Raw genomic sequence first — 18,167 nt, forward strand, 5'->3', positions numbered from 1 at the left:
TTCAGAGCTTTAAAAAACCCAGAAAATTCATGTTAGTGTGGCAAAATCTGCTCTGTACCCACATAACGCAATGCTTTGTGCTAGGAAAGGAGCCCACCCCTCCCTGTGTTATGGCATCAGCTTTCATGGTCCTCCTCATCACCATTTTGATACTTATATGAAAAGAGGTATGTTATAATAAATAATATATTAATGAATTAATGAATTAAATATTAGAGGAGGAAACTCCAGAGATTAATGGTTCAACAGTTCTTCATTGATTTGTTTTTCAGTAGTTCTGAAGAGGGGAGGAGAAAACACCTTTTACCACCCAAAAAGAAAGGGAGAAAGAAAGAAAAAGATGCATCAAAAAGGGGGAGTCTGGTATTACGGTACTGCGATAGAGAAGGCAACATGGGTGTTGTCTGTCAGTTTTTAGGAGAAGAGGCAAAGGTCTGAAGCAATTCTCTGTGGAGCACGAAGCACAGAGCCATTAAAATAAATTAAAACAAAAACATGGTAGGAGAGAGACTTACATGATTTGGCAGGGTGATGCCCTGGGTACCATCTCCACTCCATATTCCACCCTCCCAAAGTTGCCCTCCCCTATGGAATAGGGATGGCCAAGTGGCATGTTTACATGCCCCCGCCTCTCTCCAAAATAAATATTCCCATGGCATTTTGAAACACTGATACTCTGAGCTCGACTTCTGCCTTAAATGGAAAAAGGACACCCAGCTCAGCCTTCTCCCTGTCAGATACAAGCAAGCAATCCTCCAAGTGCAGATCCAAGGGAGTTTGAGGGTCCCACTTTGACCAAGGATGGTGGGATGTTTGGAGAATGTTGCCTTGCCTCTCTTAGACTCTGGATCAATTCATCTTCTTCTACAGTCAGGCGAGTGGCATAGCAGTAGCTCATCACGAGGGTGATATGGCGAATGAGACACCAGTATGTTGAGGGATGTCCCGGCAGCCATGTAGGAAACAGCCTATTTCAGAAAGATGGAAGAAACAGGTTCATGGAAGACAATGTCAGGAATCCTGGATGTAGGGGTAAAACTAAGGGCAGGTTATATTGCCCTTCATCCAAGGATCACAGGGCAGTTTATGGTATAAAAAGACAAAAATGCATAACATAATAACAAACAAAACAATCCACTATATTTTTTGTGCCTTATTTTGCTTTCCAGTATTGTCGTTTTTAATCTTCATTTTTATTATAGCTAGGGATCTCAAAAACTGGAAGCGGCCCAGGCCTCTTTGGACCTCTGAGAGTGCCTGTGCTCTGAGCTTGGAAATAAAGTTTGGAGGGCACCAGTGCAGTATTGCCATGATGTGCACATTGGCATAATGTGCACCAAACATCTTTGTAGCTGTGTTTTGTAATCCCAAGCACATCAAAAAGGCAGAGAGATGGTTGCACATGAGCAAACTATTATATAGGTAGAATCTACACACATATAAAAAATGTTCTGAAAATGCTTTTAAAAATACCTTGAATTTTCCATATGGCTCACCATCGCCATCTTGTGTCACATTGTATATTGCACTTAAAACACACTTAAAACGTTTTATTTGCAGCTGTATAGCTGAGTCCATAGTCTCTTATATATACAGATTGAAACTCTGTTATACCCTATTACCAAAAAAAAATTTAAAAAAATGTGATAGACAAGAATTCACTGGTCACAGAGACCAAATGGTCTCAGCATTTCTTTACACACATACGGTAGTTCCTGAAACCTAGTATCTTCTGCAAGCTTCTGGTTACTTCTTTCTTAAAACCAGTGCTTCTTTTCTGGGGGTATGCAGGGGTGCACATACATCTAAACATTTTGTGAATCTAAGTTTGGCCTCATTGAGGGGCAGTATTTTAATATGAGTCAGAAAATGAGTACCCCTAAACAATTTTTTAGGGGGAAAAGCACTGCTTAAAGCAGTCCTAAAATCATTAAAATCATTTCCCAGGCCTATGGGCTGCAGTTTAAGCTCCGTTTGCGGCTTGCAGTTTTTGCTCCTTAACATGCAGAATATGCCACATCCATGACATGTGTCTGCTCACCAATCAGGCAGAGGTATGGCAACCAGCCATACCTCACTCTGACTCATGAGTAGATGTTCTTCATCTGAGTAACCTCTACATGATATCCTGTGAGGAACAGGTTCTGTCACAAAGACACAAAGTAGTGAAGATTAATATGGATGTCTCCATTTCCAAGTCATTGCTATTTAGTGAAGGATCTGTCTACTGTGTAATACTATTGAGGCAGAGACCTTTCTCTGGCAATTCATGATCGGCAGGGTGGGTTGGGGATGAGTAAACTTTAGGACACATACCATAGCTCAGGAAACAGTGTATTCATTCCCTCCCAGCTGTACAAATTCATAGTAGCCAGCCAAACTTTGCCCAGATGAGGGATTCCAAGAGCACCACCTGGAAAGAGAATTAACAAATTTTTCGTTTCCATAGACTGAAGGGGCAAAGTCAAAGAAACCTTCAGTGAAAACCGAGATATGTTTATAGCCTTGTGAGATTGAAAGCTCAACTTGTTTAGAGTTTAGTGATGCAGTGCCTCAGAATTCCACTAGAGTTCTGTGCCACAGCCTCCTTTTGATTGGTTGTGGGTACAGGTAGCCAGAGGGAGGTGGTGACAGCACTTGGCGTAGGCAAGAGAAAAAAGCAGCTAAGGAATTGGCGTTCTGGCATTCAGCTGGATAGTTGTATAGCTCCTGAGCTGTGTGTTAAATCCACTCTATAATCAGAAAAAAAGTCTCTGAACTTAGTTTGAGAGACAGTGATTAGTGTATTTTAAGAGTATATAGACAAGAGAAAACTGGGAAGCTGAATTGGGAACAGCACATGTGAGAGGACATATTATTTGGATTCTCAATTCAGTAAGAAGGGGAGAGATCTTCTTGAAAGAGAAGAATCCCAAACCAGTCAGACGGGTGAGCTGATCCCCTGGTCTGTTATACTAGAGGAGCCTCACAAGTAAGATTTATAGAAGGTTGGGAAACTGACAGAAAGTACCACCCTGAATTACACCCATGAATTCATGGAGATCAGGCCGTTTTTTTACCAGGTGGATATATGAAAGATAATTTACGGAACATTATTGATGCGATTGAATATCTAGAAGTTAGAACTGATAAGCAAGCAGCTTTGATTTTTATTGATGCAGAGAAAGCATGGGCATATATGAAAAAAGTAATTGAAATAATGAATTTTGGACAGGTCTTTGTTAAGCGTATTGAGGCAATTTATTCTGAGCAACAGGCTAAATTAATAGTAAACAATACAGTTACTGAAAAATGTAATATAACAAAGGGAACAAGACAGGGGTGTCCATTGTCACCCCTGTTATTTATTCTGGTGTTAGAGACTTTGTTGGGAAAGATAAGAACAGATGAAGAAATCAAAGTCATCACAATTGGAACTAGGTCATACAAACTTAAGGCATTTGCAGATGATTTAGTATTAACAGTAGAAAATCCTTTGGAATCGGTACCAAAAGTATTAGAGAAATTGAATGAATTTGGCCAAGTGGCAGGTTTTAAGTTAAATAAAGGAAAATCAAAAATGCTGGTTAAAAATATGACAGAACAAAATAAAAATGAACTTGAACAAATAACATAATTAAAGATGATAATAATAATAATAATAATAATAATAATAATAATAATAATAATAATAAATTGTATTTATATCCCGCCCTCCCCAGCCTTAGCCGGGCTCAGGGCGGCTAACAACAATAAAACAGTACAAAAGTACAGCATAAACAACACTCTAAAATCATTCATTCTAAAATTAATTAATTCAAGCCACTGGCAGCCATTGGGCCAGAGCTCCGCGAAGATTGCCGAAGGAGGGAGTCAGGCTGTGCCCTTGCCAAAGGCCTGGTGGAACAGCTCTGTCTTGCAGGCCCTGCGGAAAGATGTCAAGTCCCGCAGGGCCCTGGTCTCTTGTGACAGAGTGTTCCACCAGATCGGAGCCACAGCCGAAAAAGCCCTGGCTCTTGTTGAGGCCAGCCTAACTTCTCTGTGGCCTGGGACCTTCAAGATGTTTTTATTTGAAGACAGTAAGTTTCTCTGTGGGGCATACCAGGAGAGGCGGTCCCGTAGGTACGAGGGTCCTAAGCCGTATAGGGCTTTAAAGGTTAAAACCAGCACCTTAAACCTGATCCTGTACTCCACCGGGAGCCAGTGCAGCTGGTATAGCACCGGGTGAATGTGATCTCGCAGTGAAGACCTCGTAAGGAGTCTCGCTGTAGCATTCTGCACCCGCTGGAGTTTCTGGGTCAGTCTCAAGGGCAGCCCCACGTAGAGCGAGTTACAATAATCCAGTCTGGAGGTGACCGTCACGTGGATCACAGTGGCTAGGTCAGGGCGAGAGAGGTAAGGAGCCAACTGCTTAGCTTGGCGGATATGGAAAAATGCCGCCTTTGTTATAGCTGCAATCTGCGCCTCCATGGAAAGGGAGGTGTCGAAGATTACACCCAAACTCTTAACGGACGGTGCTGGCACTAATTGCGCCCCCGCAAGAGATGGGAGTTGCCCCCCCAATCCCATATCGCCCCGTCCCAGCCACAGGACCTCTGTCTTCGAAGGATTTAGCGTCAACCGGCTCCCACGTAACCATCCAGCCACAGCTTCCAAACATCAGGTCAGTGTGTCTGGGGCCGAGTCAGGATGGCCATCCATCAACAGATAGAGTTGGGTGTCATCAGCATACTGATGGCAACCCAGCCCAAAACTCCGAACAAGCTGGGCGAGGGGGCGCATAAAGCATATGCATATGCTTCTCAGACTGTATCCATGCAGAAGTAACTGCAGTGGTACCTCGGGTTATATACGCTTCAGTGGTGGTGCTAAAGTGGTGCTTCAGGTTAAGAACAGTTTCAGGTTAAGTACGGACCTCCCAAACAAATTAAGTACTTAACCCGAGTGTGATGGGATGATGAGCTGCTTGTGCGTAAAATCCTAGTCCCTCAGAGTTTGGTTAAGTCCGCAAACCTCTGTCTATAACGGAGCCCCTTAAGCATGGCTCCGTCAGTCGCTAGCAGAATCCGACAGTGGGCGCTTACGGAATCTCTTCCAGCATAAAAGCTCCTTAACGGAAACACATCTTCTGGACTCTCGGCGCGACAGTTTCCGGCGAGGAGTGGGTGTCCCTATAGGAGGTCCTGAAACCTCCCCACTGTTTTCGCTGGAAGTGTCTCTGAGCCATCCCTCCGACTCACTTTCCCTCGGAGCTCCTTCTCTCCCCCTGCTGGTTCCCTCCTCAGCTGCTAAGTCTCTCCCAACCTCTGTGAGCCCTTCCACCTCCTGTCCTTCCGATGGCAGTTCCCTGACATCCACCTCCCCTCCAGGGCCCCCTTCACCCCCTCCCGTCCCCTCCTCTATGGGCGGCGAGGAAGCAAAACCCCTGAAAGAACCTCCATCATCTTCCGAAGTCTCGAACATTTCCCTCCACCGGTTGCTGTTCCTGGTCTCTAAGTACTCTTCCTCATCGGAATCTATTCCTTCTTCCAACTCCGATTCCGTGAATCCTTCCAGTTCCTCCTCCTCGTCGGTGGTGCCAAAGTACTCCCTCCGGAACCTCGCTACAGACTGAGGTTTCCTCGGGAACCTTTGATGGAACGTTTCTATTAAGACCTCGTCATCGACATCCTCTGCCGTTACCCAGGTGTTTTCTGACTCCGGTTCCCCTTCCCACGCTACCAAATACTCCACCTGATTACCCTTCCACCTGGAGTCGATGATTTCCGCCACGTGGCTGCTGCGTTCCCTTTCTTCTAAGACTGGTCCACGTGTGGACACCCCTTCACGTCCCCCCCTATACGGTGACAGTAATGACCTATGGAATACTGGGTGCAGTTTCATGTGGTTCGGTAACCGGAGTTTGAAAGCCACTGGGTTGACCTGTTGAATGACCTCAAATGGTTCCAATCTTTTGGGTCTCAATTTCTTACAACCCCCTTTGAACGGCAACCCTTGGGTTGACAGCCACACCTGATCCCCCACCCTTATGGTTTCACCTTCCCTCCTGTTCTTGTCTGCCTGCCTCTTATATTCTTCTTTGGCCCTTTCTAAGTTGAGTTGGAGCTGACGATGGATCGCTTCCATTTCTTCTACAAAATGTTCGGCCGCCGGGACGCTCCATCTCTCCCCTCCTCCCCCTGGAAATGCCCTGGGGTGACACCCATAATTAGCCAAAAAGGGGCTCATCCCGGTGGACACATTCTCCGCATTATTGTAGGCAAATTCTGCCAGCGCCAACTTTTCGACCCAATCGTTCTCTCTGTCATTGACATAACACCTCAGGTATTGTTGGAGGATACCGTTTGCTCTTTCCGCCTGCCCGTTGGTTTCAGGGTGCCGGGCAGTCGAAAAATTGACCTCTACGTGCAGTAAGCTCATGAGCTTCCTCCAGAACCTGGACGTAAATTGTTTGCCTCTGTCTGAGACCACCCTCAAGGGGGCGCCATGCAACCTAAAAATGTGTTCTACAAACAATTTCGCTGTCTCTTCCGACGTGACTGCATGTGAGCATGCTACAAAGTGGCGCATCTTTGTTAACAGGTCTACTACGACCATGATGGCTGTTTTCCCCTTGGACTTCGGCAGATCAGTCATAAAATCTATCGATACCGCCTCCCATGGTCGTTCTGGTGTGGGTAACGGTTCTAATAACCCCGCCGGCGCCCGCCTCTCCCCTTTGGCTCGCTGGCATTGGTCACACCCTCTTACATACTCCCGTACATCTTCCCTCACCTTGGGCCACCAAAATTCCTTGGTAACCAACCACATGGTCTTGTGTTGCCCAAAATGCCCACTGTGGGGCTGTCGTGCAACTGCTTGAGTACTCTCCCCCTCAATTCTCCTTCGGGTATATACAGTGCCCCTTTGTAATACAATGCCCAGTTTCTTTCCTCAAAACCTCCGGGGTTCTCTCCCTCCCTCCTAAGACCTCTGAGCTTATCCTGGGCGTATTCATCATTCTCCGTTCCCTCTACCAGTTCTCTTTGCCCCACCAATGCCGCCCTACACACCCAGCGGTCCTCTGGGATGATATGTCTCTCTTCGGGTGCTCCCTCCCCCTCCAAATATTCAGGTTTACGTGAGAGAGCGTCCGCCCTGACGTTTTTTGGGCCTGGCACGTAACAAATTTCAAAGTGGAATTTGGAGAACTCCTGGGCCCATCTCACTTGTCGTTGGTTGAGTACTCGTGCCGTTCTCCAATACTCTAAATTCTTGTGGTCGGTGCACACTTGCACCTTGTGTTGTGCACCAATGAGTAAGTGCCTCCATCTCCGGAACACTTCGTGAATGGCGAGTAGTTCTTGGTCATACACCGTGTAGTTCCTCTCGGATTTATTCAGCTTTTGCGAGAAGAAGGCACACGGTCTCCACTCCGACTTACTCTTCCCCGGCTGGAGAAGTACCGCCCCTACCGCCCGGTCTGATGCATCAGTTTCTACTCTCATCGGTTTTTGTAAATCCACATGCAGGAGCTGTTCTTCCGAAGCGAACGCCTTTTTCAGTTCTTCAAATGCTCGCTCCGCCTCCGCCGTCCAAACAAATTTCTTCTTGCTGCTGAGACAGTCAGTAATGGGAGCCGTCAAGTGGGCAAAGTTCTTGATGAACTTCCGATAAAAGTTTCCAAACCCTAGGAATCTTTGCACATCCTTCTTCGTTTTCGGTGTCTTCCATTCCAGCACCGCCTGGACCTTGCCTGGATCCATGGCCAATCCCTTGTCTGACAAGCGGTACCCCAGGAATTCCACCTCCTTGGTATGAAACTGACACTTCTCCAGTTTCACCCACAGCTGGTTTGCTTGCAGTTTGCCCAACACTTCCCGGACGTCCCTTACATGCTGCTCCTCATTCTCTGAATATACCAACACGTCATCTAAGAAGGCCACGCAATTCTTGTAGAGCAAAGGTCCCAGGACGTGGTTCATAAACGATTGAAAACACGCTGAGCCTGCTTGTAGACCGAAGGGCATAACGAGATATTCAAAAGCCCCCAAAGGGGTGAACATGGTGGTTTTCCATTCATCCCCCTTCCTTATTCGTATCAGGTTGTACGCCCCCCTCAGGTCCAGTTTAGTAAAAATCTTTCCCTTCCTCACCCTGGTCAAAATGTCATCAATTCTGGGCATAGGGAAAGCCACTGGTTCCGACACTGCATTTAGGGCCCGGTAGTCCACTACAAGCCTTGGTTTATCCGTGTTTTTTTTGTCCACAAAAAACACTGGGCTGCCCCCCACCGCTCTGGACTCTCTGATGAAACCTCGCTTCAGGTTTTTGTCAATGAACTCCCTTAACTCCTGCATTTCCCTGTCTGACATGGCGTACAGCTTGCCCACTGGGAGCTGGGCCCCAGGGAGTAGATTGATTTGACAGTCAAAGGGTCTATGTGGCGGTAGTTTGTCTGCTTCCCTTTCGCTGAAGACGTTGCCCAGGTCGGTGTATTGTCGGGGCACCTTCCCTTTGTCCGTTACTTCTGTCCCTGCTAGAGTGGCTCTGGCCCCTTCCGGAGCCTTCCCCTCTTTGCAGTGTTCTAGGCAATGTGCTGACCCAAAGGAGACCACTCTCTGATGCCAGCCCACTAGCGGATCATGTAGCGCTAGCCAGCTCATCCCCAAACTAATGGGAGCTCCTCCCAAGGTAGCCACATTAAATGCTATCCGTTCGGTGTGCCTTGCCACCCTCATTATCATTGGGACGGTCTGTTGGCTAACTTCTCCTCCCAACAGCTCCCTCCCATCGATCGTGGTCACCTGCAAGGGGTTACTTAAAGGGATAGTCTGTATCTGGTGTTCAGCTGCAAACTCCTTACTCATGAAATTACAGGAGCTGCCTGAGTCCAATAGCGCCTTTATCTTTAGTGGGTGTCCGTTTGGCAGCTCTAGCAACACCTCTATCACTAGGGCTGGTCTTGGAGGTTCCGGCGTGGGCACTTTCACTGCTCTTTGGCCTGGCTGCTGTGCCCCGACAGTGGCAGCCAGGCGTTGGCTTTTACTTGCTCCTTGACTTCCTCCTCCTTTCCCCCAACAGCTCCCGCCATCCCTTGCCATTCCTTTCTTTGTGGGCAGACTCTGGCAAAGTGACCTGGCTGTTGGCAGAGATAACATTTCTTGGCGCTCTTCCCCTCCTTCTTCCGCCCTTCACTGGGATTTGAAACTGCGCGCGCGCTGTTCCAATTTCCATCGGCTCTCCTGGCGGGAAAGGTGGCTCTGGAATCTCTGGAATGCGGAAATCCCTCCAACGTTCCCCTTTCCCTTCCCGCTTCTCCAAAGCTCTCGCCTCCTGGCGTGCTCCTATGGTCAGCGCGGATTTGGTCAGCTGGTCCATAGACTCCGCCCTGGGCACCCGGGAAAGTTCGTCTTTCACCTCCGAAGAAAGCCCTTCTTCGAAAAGCATTTGTATGGGTTCCGCTGATAGATCCCACCCCAATTTATGGATCAACATGGTAAACTCAGTCCAGTACTCACGGACAGATCGGCTCCCCTGTTTACAAGCCATTAACTGTCTGCGCACCACTCCCTGCTCAATGTCGCTGGAAAACATCAGGTCCATGGCGCGAAAAAACTTCCTCGTGTCCTTTAGGACTTCATTATTCACTGCCATCAGGGGCCTAACCCAGTCTTTCGCCCCCCCTTCGAGATGGCCAATCACAAAAGCCACTCGCGATTCCTCGTTGGGAAAGTCATCAAACTGCAGATTGAGGGCATATTGCATCTCTGTCCTAAAGGCTTGATAGTTCCTGGGATCCCCCCCAAACTTCTGCACCAATCCTGGCACCTTTCTTGCGAGCGGGGTGGTTTTTCCCTTTTCTGCATCCTGAGCCCTCCTCTCCTCGAGCCTCGCCGTCTGCAGCGCTAGCTGGACTTCCAACACCCTGTACCTTTCTTCCAGGCTTGGACCCGCTCCAGCTCCTCCTGCTTCTCCGGTTTCGGCTGGGTTACTCATGATGCCTCTCCCTGCACAAGCTGCTTTCAGAGACTGTCGGATTGCTGTGATGGGATGATGAGCTGCTTGTGCGTAAAATCCTAGTCCCTCAGAGTTTGGTTAAGTCCGCAAACCTCTGTCTATAACGGAGCCCCTTAAGCATGGCTCCGTCAGTCGCTAGCAGAATCCGACAGTGGGCGCTTACGGAATCTCTTCCAGCATAAAAGCTCCTTAACGGAAACGCGTCTTCTGGACTCTCGGCGCGACAGTTTCCGGCGAGGAGTGAGTGTCCCTATAGGAGGTCCTGAAACCTCCCCACTGTTTTCGCTGGAAGTGTCTCTGAGCCATCCCTCCGACTCACTTTCCTTCGGAGCTCCTTCTCTCCCCCTGCTGGTTCCCTCCTCAGCTGCTAAGTCTCTCCCAACCTCTGTGAGCCCTTCCACCTCCTGTCCTTCTGATGGCAGTTCCCTGACACCGAGGTACCACTGTACTTCACCTCCCACTGTGCCATTAAACCCTGTGTATGAATGCTACTGCAATAAAAAGGCTATAACTCACCTCATTCTTTGTGTTTATTAAATAATATTTTATCACTGTATTTGTGCTTTACGGAGTGGCACAAAAGGGCCCGTGTCCAGACCCTCCCAAGAGTTCCCAATATAAATTTTGGAGGAGGAAAAAAACAGGAGGGAAGATATGACCAGCATCTTCTGTTTGATCATAGAAATGGTGTCAATGTGCCAATCTATGGAGATTTCTAAAAGGACCCACAAAGGAAGGAAGGAAGGAAGGAAGGAAGGAAGGAAGGAAGGAAGGAAGGAAGGAAGGAAGGAAGGAAGGAAGGAAGGAAGGAAGGAAAAGAGACAGAATAGAGAGGTCCTCCCAAATAACTGTACAACACCAGGACCCCCAAGTTTTGCCTGGGTACTACGCTCAAGCAAAATGGATTGATCCAGCCCTGCCAGAGATTTCTGCCTTACCTTTCTTATGGAGATTTATCCGAGCCCGCACTACATCTGGATGGTCAGGCCCAAGTCCAAGGATTCGCATAGCTATGTAGCTAAAGGTTGTGCCAAATACTGTTGACTGTTCTGTAAGATGGCTACCATAAAGAGAGATCAAAGAGCCATTAGAAAGTACACCAGAGTGTTTGGATATCTAAGAAGCTGTTTGAATTGTTTAGTTTCCATTCTTCTGGTGCATTCACTTAAATTCAAAAACTTCTCTGAGAACTTGTCAGAATACAGTGGTACCTCGGGTTGCATACACTTCAGGTTACATACGCTTCAGGTTACAGACTCCGCTATCCCAGAAATAGTGCTTCAGGTTAAGAACTTTGCTTCAGGATGAGAACAGAAATCACGTGGTAGCGGCGCAGCGGCAGCAGGAGGTCCCATTAGCTAAAGTGGTGCTTCAGGTTAAGGACAGTTTCAGGTTAAGTATGGACCTCCAGAACGAATTAAGTACTTAACCCGAGGTACCACTGTACTCCAAGAATACCCAGTTAGCTAGCCATTAGCCGGGATACCACAGAATACCTACTTTTGTTTTCTATTTCCTTTTTTAAAAAGTAATGCCTTAATGAAGGACATGTACTGCTTTGAAATGTTTCTTTTCAGGAGACAGCATGGGCTTGAGAGCAGCTCATACAGCCAGAATACCAGTTGAAATTCCATTCCGGATAAATAAAGCTGATCTTGGTCAATGAGAATGTAGATTCTGAATTCAGATTCTGAATTTAGATTCAAAGATGAGTCAAACCCCGAAACATTTTGTGGTTTGCTATTGGTTTGACAGGATACATTTGGATGGAGGCAACCTGGCCTCACCAGACCATTATCAATTGTAATACTTCCTAGAGATGGTGCTTTTTAAAGGAAAGAGTGATGTCAGATATCATTGTGGTGATCACACAGGGTCCCCGGACGTTTCACCATCTATTGATCCCTGTGCCACCACTATATTTCCCGCTGCCACCACCCAGGCTCTACCTCGTACAACCCTGAGTCCAGTCAGGGTTAAATTGGAACATAAACTTTTGTTTATTTATTGCAGTTTAACAAGCGTGTGGTTTAATAAACGGTATCAGTCAATTACAAACATGGGGTGCCTATCCAGACCTATAACTTCCACTACATGCTCTCGCTCACTAAACCACCTCTCAGATATTTACTTGTCTTCCTAGCCCCTAAGTATTCCTGACTCAGCTTATTTCGTTACACTAACTAAACCTACCCACAAACTCTAGCCCAATTCACTCCCACTCCAACCAACCACCCAACTCCCAACAAACTCCCCCCTTCGCCCCTCCCAGAGCTGGTTTTATAGTCCCTCTGACTCCACCCCCCTGGGTCCTGATTGGGTAACCTGTTTAACTATTTCACCTCCAGCACTCTCTCATATGTTAATGTCACAATCATGTCTTCATTATTGTTGCCTCTCTCCACCCCTCATGCCACAATTCTATTTTTCTCTGCCACAGCTGGGCAGCTTCAGTCCATGCTGAGGCCAGCTGGCATTCTGGTCATCTACCCTGGTGCCCAGTCCACATGGTGAGTATTGCTCACAGTCAAAAGACAGCAGAATGCAGAAGTGATTTAAAGAAGCCTTCATGGGGGAATTGCATCATGGACCAGCCCAAGACAAAGATATGCAGAATTAGAACATCACACCCTCCTTGGACTACTCACAAATTCCAGCCACCATCTGGAAGCTGTTTTGAGAGGATGTAGCGCAGGAGCTCTCTCTCGGCCTCTTCTGGCAGTGAGATCTTGGCAGCATAGCATGACATCAAAAAACCTGTTTGATTTTTCAAAAAAGATAACAATGTGTAATACTTGACTATCTCAATTTTGGTTTGATTTGTTTGGATACCACCTGACTGGATATCAAAATGTAATTTGTGCTTTTGTACCCCTGGTAGATGGGGTGTTTTTTTCCTATCTTGAAACAGAAAAAAGGTCAAACATAACAAGATTTAATTATCTAGCAAGTTTAGGCAAAAGATCATCACTTCTGCCCCCTTACTAGAAGGTGCATGATTTCATTCTGGACTATTCAATGTTGGATGCTGCTTACAGTGATTGCCTGGAGCTGTATGCACATCCCCTGTGTGGTGAACCATTGAACAACAGGCAGCAGGATTCTCAGTGAATTTTCTTCAGACTGCTGGGGTCTTACTCAATCCTGTCAGGTGATGCCAGAGGACAAGCCTAGGACCTTCTGCATGCAGGGACTGAACTGAATTCAGCTTCACTCACTTCATTTCAAAGTTTGGTTCACTTTTTCGCATCGGTTTGTGATTTTTATTTTTATTTTAGTTCCCATGAAAATTCATCATCCCAATATACAAATTTTTGCAAAGCTATTATTGTTGTTTCTGCTGTTGTTGTTACTCTAGTATATGCCATTCTGCACATTATGAGACTGGAGACCTGCACTACAAAATTCAGTGAATAGCAAATGTCAGTGGATGCCTGTGTTTCAGTTCTCATGCTGTTTCTGAAAGGTGAGAGCTCTTTGTTCCTTTCATACTAAAGGCTTACAGGTCCATTATTCTAGATTATTCTGACTTCATTGGAAAGAGTGATAGCTTTTGCTTTGTTGCAGAAACTCCCAAGTTGGATCCTGGGCATAGAGCTGGGGAAATCACAGAGGGTTGCTACCAGTTCAGTGATGAGATAGATGTGCCAGTGGGATAAGGCAGCTTCCTATGTTATTATGATGAAGAGCTTTGTACAGGCAAAAGAAAGACAACTGATTTAAGCAGTTTCTCGAAATGTCTACCTATTTGTGCCTAGCCTATCTGGTAAAAAAAGAAATAGATTTATAGAAAATATACAGGGAGGCCCGTTAATGTATTTGTGGTAAGTCTGTTAGCATCCCTATACCTGGTCCAAGAGCGATGATACCAGAGCACTCCATGGCCCAATGTCCATCTTCCACTTGCAGGCCAGAGAAGAATTTAACCGCTTTCTGGACTGCTTCCTGGGCCGTATTGGCTTTAGGCAAGTCTGGAAAGAACTTACTCTGTAAAACAAAATGGGGGAAGTAAGAGAAAAGTACAGAAATTAAAAAGGCTGGCTACAGTACAAAGTATGCATAGTGTTAAATGTCCTGCTACATATAATGCAACTGTTGGGTCATTTGAAAATAAATATAGCAGAGAAAGGTAGTCAGGATAGGGACCATGGCAGATGGAGAAGTGTCATTTAATACTTCCCCTCTTAGCAGTAGTCTCAATGAAATCCCCCCGCCCCTCGCCAGCTGCTATTTGTATGTGCCTGGGGACACCAGCAGGCGGGGAAAGGCAAAACTCCCTCCTTCCCACCCACCACAATCCCCATCCTGCCTGGGTCCTCATGTAGTTGAACAACAGTCATGTTAAATACAAAAAGTTGTTTAATGTAATGAATAGTTTGTTCCTGAGAGACCATTCCAAAACAAAGTTTTACAACCACACCGTGATTCCGCAAGTGAAATCAACATCTGCAAACATCTCACAATGCTTCACATCAGTGGGAGATCACAGCTGTTCAGAAATCCAGGAGTTTTTCTCTAAACAAACTGCATAGAGAATGCATGTGCCTCAGTATTTTCACACACATAAAGTCCCTCATGCAAATGCATCATATGTGCATCATGGAAATGATTATCAGTATACTGGAGAATAATCATTGAGAGCAAGAAAGTGGCTTTCTAGAGAACACCTCTGAGCTCTTAGATCAGAGAACCATAGAATATAAGGGAACAGAAGATCATGTAGCCCAACTCCCTTTCCACAAGTAAGAACCCTACACTGACTCTGGCTTGCAGATGAACTCATTCAGCTTTCTAGGTATCAAGCACAGAGCAGCCACCTTGTAGAAAGTGATAACCAAGTTATGTATTTCAGTATTTCCTGTAGACTGTCATATTCATCTTGCAGGCTTGTCTTTTTTCAAGTAGGGTTTCATATTCAACCCTGACATTATCAAGTTGCAGTTGTACAGCACCAAGTGGCAGGCGGTTGGAGGAGATGACCCTCATGATCCCCTCCACAATTCTATGATTCTATGAAAGCAATAACCAAGCTTCCTGTGCTCCTAACTGAGGTGTCAGAAGATGAGAACCCAAAAGAAAAATGACCCAGCCCTTGGGAAACTGCTGCTGGGCAGGGCCAAGACAGCAGTCCTCATGCCCTGTGCTCCTTTTGTAGCCTTTCAGTGTTGTGCCATCTGTTATCATTAAGCCACTTACAGTGTCCAGCCCTAAAGTGTAAGCCTCTAGTGCATTCTGTTCACGGGCACATTCTTCACTGTCTGCCACGTAGTACCATTTCTGCCGCCCTTCCACGGAGCTGAATCGCCAGCGAGTCAGATCAGTTTTGGGTTCTATTTCATGTGCACCTTTTCTTCTGCGCAGACATCTGCCAAAGAACACAGAGGAGGTGGGGAGTTTGAAACATGCAGGCAGACTATCGGTTTGTTATCCTATCACAGAAAGTTATTCTGAACCCCATTCTGTGGTCCTTCCAGCCAGAAGTGAGGGACTGACATGTCTATTGATTTCAGTGGGTCTATTCATGACTAATTTGTCCACTGATTTCAGTGAGCCTACTCTGAGTATGGCATATTCATATACCACCCATAGATCCTTTGCTTTTTCTAACTAGCTCATTATGGAAACACTTCCTATTCTCTACAACCATATTTTTCTCCCAGTTGTTCAGAGCAGAAAGCGGTTGACAGGGATGGCTTATGAGTTTCTTTTATATCCAGCTTCATTCCAATGACAGAGCTCATTTTAGGGTTCTTAAGTTTGGAAGTCCGAGACTGATCAACAGGACTTATTCTCAGATAATTTGGCATAGGACCACAGCTTTAATTTCCAATCTGTCCAAATATGTTCATTTCCCCAAGTCTGCTCCTAAAACTGCCCCCCATCTTCTCTTAGTTATTTTACAATATCTCTTCTAACTTGGAAATGATGAATTTTCACGTGTCTGTCTTTCACATTATCTCTTTGGTGCAATCTCTTGCATACCTTTCCTGGAGAAAAGCCCCAGTGAAATAGTGGTACTTAATTCTGAGTAAGCATGCATAGGATTGTTCTAGTAGACTATTCCATGTTTAAAATTTAGGGGTGATTTTCTCGTAATTGGCCTATTATAGGCCTCCACTAATTGAACTGTTTTCAACATCAATAATTGACAAATAATAAGGACCACTGATTCAGTTCCAAAGAGAGTTAATATGTATGTACTGTGCTGCACTCTGCTTTAGTAATTTATTTATATGCAGCCAGATATTTTGCCCATCTTCTAGTTATTCCCATCATTTATCAAATTGGGTTTGCTAAGTTTAACATCATCAACACATCTAGTTTCATGTCATTTCTCAACTGCATATATTTTACTTCAAAGTTATTATAGCCAATGGAACTTCTTTACACCAATTTTCATTTCTGTTCCTAACCACAATAAAAAACTTCTATTCTATTTTCCACAGTATTTCTGAATCAAGAATAACCAAATTGCTGCCTTTTTATTACTTAATTCATCAGGTTAATTGCTCTTCCCATCTTATTTCTGCAAACTTCTCCTGTAATAAAGCTTGCTTAATCAATATGAATGAAGTCAAGCAACTGGCACACTTTGTTATTTTATTTAACCATCATCCTAATCAAAGCATATAGATAGCACACAATGTACTTACGTCCCATCAGACATCTTCTTGGGTTGATGAAACTGCCTCAGATTGTTCTGGTTATATGTTAGATGTTGCCAGACAGGCACACAGGACACTGAATAGGACACTGAACTCTTGGACTCTGGGCTAGAGTTCCTGCCTCTGAAGGTCCACAATTCCTAAAACATTCAGGCTCACATCCAGTAAAATACTTGAAGGTTATATAAAGACTGACCTAACCAATCACAGCAAGAATAATTTTACAGGGTGGGATCAGGAGTGTTAATGTAATCAATGAAAGACACACCCACAATAACAAAGGTCAATGTATGACAGGGCTTGCACAGACTGGTTCTTGAGATAAAAATCTACCATTTTTATCTACCAGTTACTCAAAGTAACTTCCCCAAAGGATGTGTGTTGAGATTTCTTCAAGGCCAGACTCTTAGCTATGCTATCGGATCCTTCTACCCTAGCGCCCTATGAATGCTAATACAACATAACATGAAGATATCCAAAAATGAGGACAACATCCACATATGGGAAGGAAGCAAATTGTATCATACGTAGAAATTGTGAAAGTGCCTCTTTTGCAGTGATGGTGCTTTTTGCAAGCTGTCATGCACCTGAGATCTAGGAAAATGTCTATATATATATTTCAAAACCTGGTTGAGAGTGCAAGGGTAAAAGAAAAATCTTGAAAATCTGGCCCAGGGGCAAATAAGAAGAACAGATAACTTTATCCTTTGCTCCACTGCCACAGTGCTCTGCTGTTAAGAGCTTTTTTTTTAATGTCCACAGTTGCATCAACCACCAAAGCATTTCTAAATATCAGCTCACTAAAGAATCCACGCAAAGTTATACAGCCTCAGATCAAGAGATGATTGAAATAAAAATGTATTAGGTTGATAGAACCGGTTTTATCTCCAGAATGCTTTAATTCAGGGGTAAAGCCAAACTGGTTGGTTTGCAATGCATTGTATTCCCAGGACCAATCACTCTCAGAAATCCCATTGCCCCTGTGCTGTCAATACAGTCTAATGCACTGTGCATCCATGAACATAAGGAAAACCTACTAGCAATTATCTCTTGCTTCCAAATATTTGATTTCAGATTTCTGAATCACTATTTCCGCTGCACACATGCACACTTTTATTCAATTCTGATGTAAATAATCACTGATTTAGGTGTAGTCCTTTTCATTTCTGTATACGCTATACTGACTAAATAATCTAGGCTTGGCTTTGGCTTTTATTTCATTGTATTTTTTTTTAAATGATATTTATTAAGAATTTAAAATTACAGAAAAAAGGAAAAAGAAAAGAGAGAGAAAAGAGATTAAAAATACAAGTCAATAAAAAGAAGAAAAAAGTACAAAACATACAATACATCATGTAATGGGAATTGGGGTTGCTTGTGTGTAAACCTCCAAACTGCTCCAAACTGCTTGGGGTGGTTGCGCCTTTCCCAGGCTGAGCAGCCCTTGGCATGGCTGCTTCAGTCGCTGGCAGAATCCGTCAGTGGGCGTTTCCTGAACTTCTTCCAACATAAGAATTCCTTAAC

General features: G+C 45.1%; 1 long non-coding RNA gene across 1 annotated transcript; it reads right to left on the minus strand.

The window, feature by feature from the left end:
* Positions 1–837: 837 nt before the first annotated feature.
* LOC144327789 (uncharacterized) lies at positions 838–12,724 on the minus strand. Its single transcript, XR_013392922.1, has 4 exons — positions 12,627–12,724; positions 10,917–11,038; positions 2,317–2,413; positions 838–968 (listed from the first exon to the last, which is right to left on the minus strand). It is a non-coding gene; the product is annotated as an uncharacterized LOC144327789 (long non-coding RNA).
* Positions 12,725–18,167: the final 5,443 nt, after the last annotated feature.

Source organism: Podarcis muralis, chromosome 5, assembly GCF_964188315.1.
Source record: "Podarcis muralis chromosome 5, rPodMur119.hap1.1, whole genome shotgun sequence".
Lineage (NCBI taxonomy): Eukaryota > Metazoa > Chordata > Lepidosauria > Squamata > Lacertidae > Podarcis > Podarcis muralis.